Source organism: Eublepharis macularius, chromosome 3 (genome assembly GCF_028583425.1).
Source record: "Eublepharis macularius isolate TG4126 chromosome 3, MPM_Emac_v1.0, whole genome shotgun sequence".
Classification (NCBI taxonomy): domain Eukaryota; kingdom Metazoa; phylum Chordata; class Lepidosauria; order Squamata; family Eublepharidae; genus Eublepharis; species Eublepharis macularius.
Window position 1 is genome coordinate 48,485,235 of NC_072792.1, and position 13,665 is coordinate 48,498,899.

The following is a 13,665-nucleotide window of genomic DNA, read 5'->3' on the forward strand; positions in this document are numbered from 1 at the left end:
TGATCTCCTCAACACCCTTGTGCAAATACTATTCAATTAAAATGGAGGTAAAATTGTATTCCTCGATATAGTGTGCTAGATGGCTAAACAGAGGAGGTGAAACTTTTGCTCGGAGGCGAACAGCAGGCATGCTAGATTTGGTGTTTGCACCTGCAGGCTGGATCTATTCCCCTCACTCCCCCAAACTGCTTGCTTCAAGTGGGAATGCAGGACAATAATGCTGTCCGTTCATTTGGCTGTGGGCAATATGGGTTTACTACCTCATATACAGCACCAAGACATATAGCACTTTATGTAGTCATGTAACTGAAAAAAGGGTACTAGATGGTCCCAAGGACCTTGCAATCTAATTTGCATCAGTGGAGACATAATATAGTGAATTGAGCAAGGAACGACCATTTGCCTAGCTGTCCTATCTACACCCACAGCAGTGATGACACTGTTACTGTGACATATTTAGCGTAGTTCTTACAAAGCCACCTCCATACCATTCTTTTACCCCCAATTAGGTGGATTCAGCCCAAGCACTGCAACTCTGCAAGGTGTATGTACGGATCAGGGCTTTTTTTCTGGGAAAAGAGGTGGTGGAACTCAGTGGTGGAACTCAGGACCACACAATGACATCACTTTGGGTCAGCTGGAACAAGGGGAGAGTTTTTTAAAGTTTAAATTGTCCTTGGTGAAAATGGTCACATGACCAGTGGCCCCGCCCCCTGATCTCCAGACAGAGGGGAGTTTAGATTGCCCTCTGCACCGCTGCGCGGAGAGCAATCTAAATTCCCCTCTGTCTGGAGATCAGGGGGCGGGGCCACCGGCCATGTGACCATTTTCAAGATGTGCCGGAACTCCATTCCACTACGTTCCAGCTGAAAAAAAGCCCTGGTAAGGATGCATATACACATACGTCATTTCAGTGATGCATCTACTGCCAAAGTACATGCATCCCAAACGTGGCCAGTGCATAATCTTCTCCACCGGATTAACCTAAGAGAAATTTTTCCAGTTTATAGCAGAAGTTGAATTTGACAGTGCTGAGTGGCTGATTCTCCTCTTTTTGGAGTGGTGCTACGCGTAGCCCTTATTGGCTGGCCTTTGACTCAGTTACAAGCCTACCTCATTCTTTTTAGGATAGTTTTCCAAAAAGTTTTTTAAAAAAACTTTTTTTGAAGGGAGCTTTTAAAAAATCTCAGCAGATAAATAAGAAAGGTACTTGAGAAGGCAAAGCAGACAGCCCACTTGTAGGGCAAGGAGGAAAAACAATTTGCCTGGGAGCCAGAAGTTCTCTCTCTCTGTCCCCTTTGAGTATGGAAACGCGTGGGAGGGGGGGGAGAACTTAGCTCACAACAGAAAAATGCATAGTTATATGCCTGTACGCAGACTTGCTTTCCAATGGTCGGTCACCATACATGGTGCAAACTAAATGCGAGTACGAGCACAAACCAATCACATCAAACGTATGCACATAAAGAACACAACTGCTATTCTAAAATAACAGTCTCTACAAATGTCTGCTTGCAGATAGCTGAACAAAAGCTCCGCTACTAACAATATACTCTTAAAAATCACCAAGCACCAAATCAAATGAAAATGTCCAGAATCCTAATTCAGCCTTCACAACAATGAATGAAGCTAATTATTAGCAAGACTCATTTTTACAGTATATTTTACATTTCTAATATTTTCCTGTAAGAGCGTTCTTCACATCTGTTCTGGCAGGAACTTCAGCATGTTAGAAGACCAGTAGTAGTTATTGGGGGAGGGGGGATACAGTGATATTTCATATACACTCTACTACACAATAAACTCATATAGTGCTGAAAAAGGGAAACCAGAGCCTTTTTTGCCCACATCTATTATAATACCAGCACAGTTGCCCACTCGGACTGGAGAACAAGCTCAACTATGTGGGTGCCATGTGTTACTGACTAAACTGTTTTATCCCTGGTTTCCTTTTGGCTATGTCTAACAGTTAATATTGTCCCACCTATTGCATAGTGCTGCACCGCTACTCAACAATGATAAGCTAATTTTTTTATAGTTGTGGTACAGTTCCAGAGATGTTGAGGTATTTCAGAATTAGAAAGTGCAGTCCTAAACAGAACCACATCCTACATCCTTCTAAACCTATTGACATCAATGGACATAGAAGGATGCAAGCATGCTTAAGACTGCATTTATCCATTTAGATTCTTTCATCAAGGTTCAGCCTTTCATCAAGGTTCCAATCTAGAAGGGAAAAAATGTCTGGCTGGCCTGCCATCTTCAACAGTGCAGCGGTATTTCGCCATAATTGTTCAGAAGTTTATAATCTAAGAGCTGATTTAGAAAGCAAGAAGGGCAATGTAGTACAGATCTAACAGAATTATCCTTCCTCGGGTACGCACACAGGGGGAAGGAGTTCAAATCTGTAATTCTACTATATCTTGCCTAGGCAGTTGTGGCTGCATTGTCTACTGATTCTGTCACCCTACTCCAATTTCATTGTTCATTGGACATCTTATGCTGTTTGATGTCATTTTTTAAAATTCTGCAGTCTGCCTTCACTCTCAGTGAGAAAGGTGGGCTATAAAGGAAGTGAGTAAATAAATACAAAATTGCATGTGTTTTGTGTTAAAATCTGCCTATGAGTATAAAGCTGGGCCATCAATGAAAAGCCTTTTAGTTGAAAAAGCTCTGCCTGAGCAAGAAGTCCATGCCATGGCTTGATGCACTCAAGTAATACACTTCCTCTTGTTTATGACCAAAGTGTTTTTCTCTTTTCAAGTTTTATTTTTTGCAATCTCTCCAACACCAACAACTAAGATTCATGTGCTAAGGCAGAATATAGTGCAGCAATTTGCAGCTCTTTGTTCTCGGGTATTGGGAATATTGGCAGTTTCCTCATAGAAAATTAACAGTGTGACCAACAACACCATCCTCCTTTCCACCACCCACACCAGCACTGCAACAGCAGGTGTCTTCCCCAAGCCCTGCACTGGCCTCTCTGTCAGCTGCAGGAACCTCCACAGAGGCCCACGGCCAACTTCCATGGTGGGAAAGCAGCTGCTTAAGACCATGCCCAACCCTGGGCAGCATCCCCCAGCCCTGCAGCTGACTCACCTCCTGCCTCCTGCAGCAGTGCAGGCAGCCCAGCCCCAGCCAGGCCCACAGGAGTGTTTCGGCAACTAGGGCAGAGCGGGCTCAGACTCCGGACTGCCAAGGGAGCCACCGAGGAAGCTTTAGCAGCAGCAGCAGCAGCAGGGACAAGCAATGCAGAGAGCTGAGCAAATGCCCCACACTAGGCTGTGGTGGGGAGCGCAGAGCCAGGGAACTGCAGAGGTTAACCCACCCTCCCCCTGGATAGGCAGGGAGAAGGGCTAATCAGGGAGTCTGTGAGGGGATTGGGAGGAAAGTCTGGGAGGTGGGGGGAGGAATCCCTCAAAAGCAGGTTCCTGTGAGGGCCAGGGAGGAAAAAGCAAAGGAAGAGACGGTTGGAGTGGGCTGCTGTTCCTAGGGCAGGAGAAGGACCAAGGTGGTACAACCCCCTTCCCTGCCCATCTGAAGTCTGAGGACCCCTGCCTTTGGCATCTGACTGGCCAGCTCATAACCAGCCAGGGGCACTGGTGAGGGAAGAGCCTCACACAGCGCAACCCTAACCAGAGCTATGCTCTTCTAATGCCACTAAAGTTACTTCTGACTTCCGTAAATACGCCAGAGGGCCAGTGTAGTGTAGTGGTTAGTGTGTCAGACTAGGCTCTGGAAGACCCAGGTTTGAACCCCTGCTTTGCCATGGAAACTCGCTGGGTGACCTTGGGCCAGTCACACGCTTTCAGCCTAATCTACCTCACAGGGTTGTCCTGAGGATAAAATGGAGAATGATATAAGCTGGTTTGGGTCCCCAGTGGGGAGAATGGTGCTGTATAAATGAAGTAAATGGTGCTGTATAAATGGTGCTGTATAAACTAATAAAAATAGTACCATCTTATAGACTAAGGTATAAATTATACAATTAGAATTTGAAAAGTAAAGTAAGTTTAGGTTTGATCAGAAAGTATCCCATATATTTTGATCTTCCCCAAACTGTCCATCTTTTCCCAGTTTTTTACATGCCAAGTTTTCGAAAACTTTACATTTTTAAATAAGACTTGAAGAAATAACATTTCTTAACAAAGATGCCAGATAAAAATTTCATGGTGTTGTCTCCGCCCCATCCCAGCTTCAACGTTTGTGAATTACAGCCACAACAGCAGAGTTTGTGCTTTTGTTTAAAAAAAGAAAAACAGAAGTTGACAATAACAGTTCAAGAGACAAGATTACAGTATAATTAACAGTGCAATCCTATGGAGAGTTACTCCAGTCTAAGCCCATTGACTTCAATGGGCTTAGACTGGAGTAACTCTCCATAGGATTGCACTGTTAATTCATGAAAATGGATTTGGTATTTTAACTGAAATTTAAAACAGATGCTTTGAAATTCCAAGCAAAAAACACTCCTCGAAGCGTTTGTCTCAGTAAATTTATTACACCAAGATTCCACAGGACTTTTCTTTTTATTGCCTTTACTGAAAAATGACTAACACAGCTACTCTTCTGGAACCCATCTACTGACCCACAGGACAAGTCTGTCAATGTTGGGAATATGCATAGCTCCCAAATAAAAGGACTCTATATTCGTCCCAAAGGCCTGCTTATTCCATGTGTTTTTGATAATGGAAAAAAATGATGAATGAACGAATGGTATGGGTTACAATGGTATTTGTTCATTCATTATTTTTCTTCCTCCTCTTCTCTCTTTCCCAACAGCATTTACTGTGCTGTGCCTGCTGTAGCTCCAGAAGTAGTACTGGTGTACAGGTGTACCAGGCAAGCAGGTAGGTGGAGAATCTCCCTCTTCCCCCTTCTTCCACTCCTCTCTTTTCAACAGGACTGATGTCATCTGTGCACCCTGGGAAATATAGTCCCCGTGGTGCATCCACAAGGTACATTCTCCTGGGTGCACTGAGGAAGAATCTTCTACCTGTCCACCCACTGGCCAGCACTGCAGCTGCCTGGGACGACACACAAAGCACAGGGACAAGGAAAGGAGGAGATAAAGGCAACGGGAATAAAGATAATAATAAAATGGAGCATGTGTAATAATAAATAAAAAGAAAGTGATTTTGTACATAAAACAAAAATGGGAAAATACCCGACAGAAGAGCACAAGAACGTGATGGTTAGGAGAAAAAGAGGGGCTGCAGCAGAGGGGGAGGGAGGAGAGGGGGAGAAAAAGGGAGAGAGGGCAGTGGCAAGGGGGAAGGGAGGTGGCAATGGAGGTAGAGAGAAAGATGTGGCAGGGAAGAAAATGAAGAGGTGGAGGCAAAAGAGGATAAGAAGTGGGAGCCATCAGGGAGATGAATCTCCCCACTTCCTTATTGGTGGGTTCCCCACTTGTCATCATCTCATGCTATAGATCAGGGATAGGCATTTTGCTTAGCAACAGGATCCACCCCAAAAACTGAGGCAGTGATGGCACCGTGGGAGAAAGCAACAGGCATGGCTTATGCTCATCATGGCCCTGCAGACCCGCAACGCCACCAGCAGAGTCCAAGATGAATCCATGAGATGGTGGGTAGTGCTGCTGGGGCTACGGTCAAGCAAAACTCTCTTCTCCCCGTGCCCTGCACGCCCCAAATTCTGTTTGAGTAACACCTCATCCTAAAAACCATTTCACTCATTCCAAAAGAGAAAATACTTCACAGGAGGGATCTCTCCCCCACCCCCCGCAAGGTCCTCAAAACTTTCTATTTTCCTAGTGGGAAAATGGAAAAAAGATTTCCCTGGTCCTTTCATATCTCTAGTCTCAGAATCCTAACATGATCCCATGACAACCACAAAGCAATGAGGCTGGCTGTTCACTCTGAAGTTCTGTGTTATCCCAAATACTCACTTTGAGTAAACTACACAAGCTCAGGAAGTGAAGATTATGGCTTAGTAACTGATGAGCATATTTACGATTGCTTTAAAATGTACATTTAGAAAGCAAGCAAACTCCAAGAAACTTTGTATCGCTCTTCTTTAAGATAAAGTCATCTGTCTGTTCTAGACCTTTACCAATAGTATTTTGCACATTCCTTCTCTTTACCTAATCATTATTCATGAATATATAAATCATCCTCTGAAATTCTACATGGGCCGAATTTTAATCCAAGATCAATATAATCAAATTAACAATCCATGCATCATACTTCTTTTCAGAAAAGGAACACTTTGAAAAAGGAGGGGCAAGAATCGGAGACCAGGAGGATTATCAAATAAATCAGTGGCTATCAAACTTTAAAAAATGGAACCCACTTCTCAAATTAGTGGGGTGGATCCAGAGTTTGGTTTCCTTTAACAGAAGGCATGCCTGACAAGAGAATGCAACTCTTTCCCTGCTACTGCCCACCGAGCTTCCCAAAATGATTTCTCTGTCAGGACGGAGTGTCAAGATTCTGGAATGTTCAGTGGGGTGCAGTGGGGGGGAGGGGGTGCCTTCCATTCCTGTAACAGATTCTTCTTTGTTAATTAGTCCAGATCCAACTCATCTATTTTTTTAAGTTTATTTTTTATTGTAGAAAAGTTAAAAGAACAAAGAGGAAAAGTAAAACCTAACAAAAATAGAACTACCAAGAGCCAACAGTGGCCTACATACAAAGTAAAAAAACAAGGTGAAAGTATAATAAGCATATCATTAATCCATTACAGTTTTTCGCCTACAACACGACCTCGTATTATTTCCTGGATACCACTTGCAAAATAACTGCATGCCACTTTCCCCTTCTCCACCATAAGACTCAGGACTATCACTTCAGTTAATGTGTTATCTTTCATGTTTAGGACTTAGAAATATATAGCATTACTGAGCAACAAACTGTATTTTCATGGCTATTTTGGCCATTATGCAAAAACAAGCCTAAATTTGCCACTAAACATCAATTCACCCTGTTCCTCTTCCTTCTTTTCCCATCTGTAAGGACAGCCAGGACCTGTTTTGGGATTCTGCCTGTTTGAGAGCTACTGACATACATGGAATTCAGTATAACCACTATGGCTGTTTTCACACATCTTACTAGCCACGCAAAATCGTGCAAAACTCCCAGAAGGACAGCGTCTTTCTGGCGCAATTTCCCGTCATGACTCCAGTTTGTTGCGTGGCCAGTCAGACGTGTGAAAATGGCCTGTATGTATAAACCAGAACCAGCACTAAACCATTCAACAGAAGCCAAATCCTCCACAACTCAAGGAAGGTCTATCAGCAACCGAACTTACTGATAAGCAAAAATACTTTCTTGAAGCATTCTTGTCACAGCAGTCTTGCACAATTCCAGCCAAAAGGCAATCCACTAGCCACATACCATGGTTTGTTTACACCTTTCATTTACAGCCCCAGGCAAGGAAAATAAACATGAGATTTACGATACGCAAGGTGGACCACAATACACGGCTGCTGTACTGCATTTGGCTGGCTAAGTCACAACTGTTATACCAAGCTGTGTTACAGAATCCTTCTTCCATGTTAATCTTTAAAAGGAGAACAGCAGCAAGACCGGCCAGTTCTAAACTACTCATTTACAGTCAGAACAGGTTAGTGGCAACTGTATGCCAAATTTTTTTTCACATAAGAAAGATTCATCTGATAGGGGAGTACAGATCCCAGAGTTGTTGCCAGCAGTGAACATTTGGGGGTGCCTGTAAAAACTGCCAAGAGGACGCACTGTAGCCGTGTATCTCATGCTCAGGCTCCTTAACTTTTACTATAACCTTTTAAGGACTGTTTAAATTGCATAACACTTTTTTTTTTAAAAGCCATGTTATTTGTCTGTATGAACTGAATTCTATCAGGCGTTAATGCTGCCTTCTTTTAAGGCAATTTTTTGCATTTTAACCTTGCTTTTAGCAAACTTTGCTTTTTTGCTTTAACCTTGCTTTTAGCAAAACTTCATTTTATCAAATTCCTGCAAATTAGTTTTTTAATCCCCCATTCACCACCGTTCAATGGATATTTATTTGTTATCTATGTACCCTATTTTTTCTTACAAGCTGAAAGCACCAAACAGCAGAAATATAATAAAGTCTTATGGAACAGAAGGCCAAACTTGATGATCCAGTAGCAGTTGCCTGCCCACTCTGATCACAAAGAAAGCAGAGTGCAGGGGGATTCTCATTTCAGCTTCATTAGTGGTGCACAATTGAGGGGAACCATCCCTTCCACTCTGCCTAGCCTCACCAGGGTCTGTTGCCAAATTTATTTATTTCCCAACTTGGCTCCAATCTTGACAGTGAGCGAGGCTGGGAGAAAAGAGCCCAGGGCAACGGACTGTGGGTAAGAAAGATAGGGAAAGGACAAGTTCATCTCACCCATCTGTCCTTTCTGATGTTGCGATTAATTTCCATTCTGTGCATTGTACATGAATGGGTCAGGCTTGTAAAGAAATCAATACTGATGTCTAGTTCGGGTAACAGTAGGAAACAACATCATCGATGGCATCATCTACTCATGACGTGATGCCTCACCAAACAGGACAATCTAAAAAAAGGTCAACCATTCCAAGCTTTGATGGGCCTCCCCAGAAAAGACACTCCATAATGGATGAGGGCTGTCTGTCTGTCTCACTGAGATTCAAGACAGATTACACAGTGTAAGTTAATACAATCACCAACCAGGAGATTCAAGAAACAATACAATAGGGTAAGCACTGCAGAAATTAGAAAAGAAGCACACATTCAAATACAGGAATACAGAGATGAAACACTGCTGAAAACAAAACATGATCTGTCCAACAACACAGACACTATCCAATAGGAACACATCTACATCAACATAAAGTACTCAGTAGTATAGTCTACAGTCCCTGTCCCTTTACCAAAGCCTCTCTCTGAATCATTTCCTTACTGCCCAGCCCTGTTGCCTGTGTAACCTCCTCCCCCCTAGAAAGAGGTGTTCCAAGTCCTCACCCAAATAACTTCCTGGTGAGATGAGATCCAGAATAGGACATTGCATTAAGATCTTAAAATAACTAGTTGTATTGTCCCAGCTGAACAAACACAAATGATCTTGCATTAGAAGAATAGTAATCTTTTAAAACAGCATCAGTGATTAAAATTTTCAGGGAGAGGATGGCTTATTTCAGAAGCTGTTCTCTGTTGGTTTAAGTTTTTTCTGATGGATACGTATCAGAGTTTTATTGGGGATGTCGTCATCTGTTTGGAAATAGTCCTGTGGATTGCCCTAGGATTCTATCCTCTCACTGATATTCTTTATATTCATGGGGAATTTTGAGTCAAATCATTCATAGCTTTGACGTCTCTGAGACATCTTACACGGGACGCTCAAGTGTAGGGTGATGCAATGTTAACCAGGAAGCATAGTTTAAAAGGTGTCTATTTCACATCTCTACACTGGGTAGTTTAAAAAGACAGCCAGGGAGATAGCTCCTCAGTTGGTTTGTTAATTTCATCTTCGGTTCCCTCCAAGGGGAGATGAAATTGACAGAGCCTTAGAGGAGGTAAAGATGAAATTAACAAACCCTCTGAGGAGCAATCTCTGGCCAGCTGTCTTTTTAAACTATCCTCCCATAGAGAGGTGAAATTTAAACTAGGCTTCCTGGCTAACATTGCATCTCCCTACACTTGAGTGTCCCCATGTAAGATGTCTCGTGTAGAGACTCTGTCCTAGGCCAGTGGTTAGAAGTCGTCGTGGTCAAATGGCTGTGGGCAAAGAAACTGAAATTGAATCCAGGAAAGGCAGAATTGATGTTTTTTGGGGAATGTTGATGTGCTAAAACTAATTTGCCTATGTTCGATGGAGTAAAATTATCTTTCAGATCAAGCAAAACATCTGGGTTTTTTTCCTGGACCCAGCTTGCTTTCTGAGGCACAGGTTAGTGCAGTTGCCTAAGAACGAATGCTCTCATTTACATCCAATTAGAAAACTTTCTCCCTCCTAGACTCAGCTGGCCTGGCCACACTGATCCACGCTTCTAGATCGGACTACTATAAAGTGGTCTGTGTGTGGCTGCCCTTGAAGGTAATTGAAACATTTCAATCTGGGTAAAAACTGGTGGCTCATTTGTTGGCTCACATGGGACTACCACAAGAACATTACAATTATTTTAAAGAAACAGCACTGGCTATTTGTTTCTGCGCTCAACTCAAGATTGGCTATTTGTTCCTGTGCTCAACTAGTTCTTTCCTTCACGATCTAGCAGTCTTATTCCTGAAGTTCTACTACTCCCTTTATGAATCTACATGCCAGGTTAGATCCACAGACCCACTTCTGCCAAGTCTGTCTAACAGGCAAGAATTTCTTCTGTGAGAGCGTTTTCTGCTGTGGTTTGGAATGCATTCCCTACGGAAACCTACAGAACCTCTTCCCTGTATTTTTTTTTCCAGAAAGAAATGTAAAATTGTACTCCTTCAGCATGACTCTGATGTTGTGGATAATAACTTTCTTTTTTGTTAATGTATGCCATGCTATATTTGATATATAGTTCAGGCAGTTTGTCCCTTACCTCTCGACCCGCGATTTAACTACAGTGATCCAGGCAACGGTCGCCTTTAGGCTGGATTACTGTAACACACCCTATGCAGGGCTTCTCCTGAGTCTGATCCAGCGATTGCAACTGGTTCAAAATGCAGCAGTGCATGTCATCACCAGAGTGCCAAGTGGTACACATATAACACCAGTACTGCGCCAGCTACATTGGCTGCCAGTGGAGTACTGAATCAGATTCAAGGTTTTGGTATTAACCTATAAAGCCCTATGCGGACTGGGACCAGCATACTTACCGGACCGCCTCTCCCCATATGTCCCCCAAAGGATGCTCCGATCAGGGGATAAATAACTATTGGTGGTCCCTGGCCCCAGGGAGACCCACCTAGCCTCAACCAGAGTCAGGGCTTTTTCAGTTCTGGCTCAAACCTGGTGGAACTCTCTGTCTAATGAGACCAGGGTCTGGCAAGGCTTATTATCTTTCCGCCAGGACGGCAAGACAGAGCTGTTCTGCCAGGTGTATGGTTGGGGCTGAGCTAGGCCTCCACCAGCCGAATAGGGGGGATATCTCTCCCTACTAGAGGCATCCACCATCCCGCTTTTAAATGGTAGTTTTAGGTGGTAGATTGACTGCCTCCAATTGGCTGTTTTACTGCTATCTTGTACTTTTAAATTCTTTATACTGTATTGGCTGCTATTGCTGTTTTAGATTGTTTTAAACTTTAAGTTTTATTGCAACATTTTTTATGGAATGTAGTCCACCCTGAGTCTGTCTGTGCGGGGAGAACGGAATAAAAGTCAAATGAAATAAATAAAATAAATAAATTTTAAGGTGATGAATTTTTAAATGCCCTTTTTTGTTAGGTGCCTCAAACATATGGAGAGATGGGATACTAAATTTTAAATAACTAAGACAGAATGCTCTTCACACGTTAAAAAATAGCCCAGAATTCTGCACCACCATCCAACTGTGCTACAGTGTGCAGATCAGATGTATGTGGCAACGGCAAAACGGAAAATTGAAGGATGCAGCAGCACAGCCAGCATGTCACATTCTCCATCCATGCATTCTGGATTTTTGCACTCACCACAAACCTAGAGCAGCTATATTTATTTCTGTAAGAACAGATGCGATGGGAAAGTGTCCTGACCACATAACATCTGTAGAAGATGACACACTAGTTAGAATCCCCAGAACACTAGAATCCAGAAGTGATTAACAAAGGATGAAATCCTTCAACTAACTTCCAAGTGTACTTTTTGTGAAAAGGAGGCTCGACACCACCTACCTTCAACACTATGGGGAAATGTTTTTAAAAGCTAAGTCAAAATTTTCTTTGCTTTAAAGGCCACTTTACATTTTACGCAGCACCTGTGTTTCCCACAACACCAGAGTTTTCTATAGCAAATGCAATATGTGAACAGCAGGTGTGCAGCCTTCAAATTTTATGCATATAAACCTAGAAACCTCAATGAGTACATGGCTTCTTGATGCATAGACACAGCGTTTGTCATTGCAGCTTTCAAGAAATCACTAGTGTACTCAGAGCAGGCATGATGTCATACAAAACATAAAGATGCTCTGAATGAGAGTTTATTGTAAGGTTGCCAGAAGTCCGAATTTTGGAGGGGGGAAAGGCGGCCCTTATATTATTAGAGTTATTTCTGAATGCATCACTTCCATAAGCTCTAACAAATCCCACTTGTTTCAGAACACTTGAGCTCTATGAGAAAGCCCTCTGTGAACCTTTCATGTTATTAAAAGCACCACTCAAATCTGATGACCAAGAAGATGACCACAATGCAGCCATCTTTCAAAGAAGCCACTCTCCTGGTACTTGCCTCTAGACAACCAGAATAGTTACAAGAGTCAGTTGTTTGTTTTCTTTTATATCACAAATGTCTAAAATGTATATATCTGTGTCAGAAGGCCAATGAAAGGTTTTGTGGACAAGTAACTTCTGTGGGCTTATTTGCAAGACTGCTATACAATGTATTTCCTATGCACCAAACACGGCCATTATGGACAGTGCGTGCATCCTCTGTGTATATGTGCAGTGAAGCAGATGTCACAAAAGTCAATTTAAACAGATCTTGCATGCTTTCCACAATACAGAAGCACCATCTATGTAGTGAAACAAACTGGTATGGTGAAGTGGTTAAATGTTGAACTAGGATCTGGTTGAAATTCCTATTCTGGTATGGAACACAACTGGGCAGGACACTCTCTCTCAGCCTAACACACAGTTGTTGTTGCGAAGACGGAATGGAGGAGGGGAGAAAAGCAGGGTATAAATAAACATAAAATACAAGTATGGTACAATATACTCATCAGCAGGGCTTTTTTTCAGCAGGAACGCAGTGGAACAGTTCCGGAACCTCTTGAAAATGGTCACATGGCTGGTGGCCCCGCCCCCTGATCTCCAGACAGAGAGTTTAGATTGCCCTTGGGGGCAATCAGGGGGCGGGGCCACCAGCCATGTGACCATTTTCTCCAAGGGCAACCCACTGAGTTCCACCACCTCTTTCCCCAGAAAAAAAAGCCATGCTCATCAGGAGCATGACTGGTTGCAGTGCCCTAACAAGCATACATTGAGTCATAAATCCTGGTCTGCTGCCACATAGGCAGAACGGTCCTGCTTTGCTCTGATCATGGTATCTGCAATCTATAACTACATAAAACTAAAAGTCTGGAGAGGAACACTGAGGATTCATAAAGAACTCTTTTTACTTTCCAGGATACAACCGCCCCGCCGCCCCCCCCCCCGTTCCTTACTCATTACACCCCCTCCAATTTAAACTTTTCCACATGTGCCTAAAGTTTTAGATTTTGCTATGAATGTAAGAACTACCCCAGCCTTGGGTTGTCCAAAGCTGCACTGCAGTTATCAAGTGGCATTTTTACCCCTAGATCGCAAAGCCCCGCCGCTCATTGTAAAGGAACCCAGGAAAGCATGCCCCAGCTGAAAGCATTTTTGCCCCCTGCCCAGCCCAGCCCAAGAGTACAAAATCCTGCCAGATTCGGCGCGCAACATGCAATTCCCTTTCCAGACGTTCCGCGTCCAGGCAACTTCCCTCCCCAGCAGCCCCATTCTTCTCTTCTCCACCCTTGTCGGCGGGATGCCCCCCTCCCCCGGCCAGTTCCTGTTCTTAAATCACACCAGAACCAGCCA

At 43.2% G+C, this 13,665-nt stretch overlaps 1 protein-coding gene across 1 annotated transcript in view; it reads right to left on the bottom strand.

Moving 5' to 3' along the window:
- LIMS1 (LIM zinc finger domain containing 1) overlaps nucleotides 1–13,665 on the bottom strand; it is an 85,355-nt gene that overhangs the window by 71,096 nt on the left and 594 nt on the right. The window lies entirely within an intron of this gene.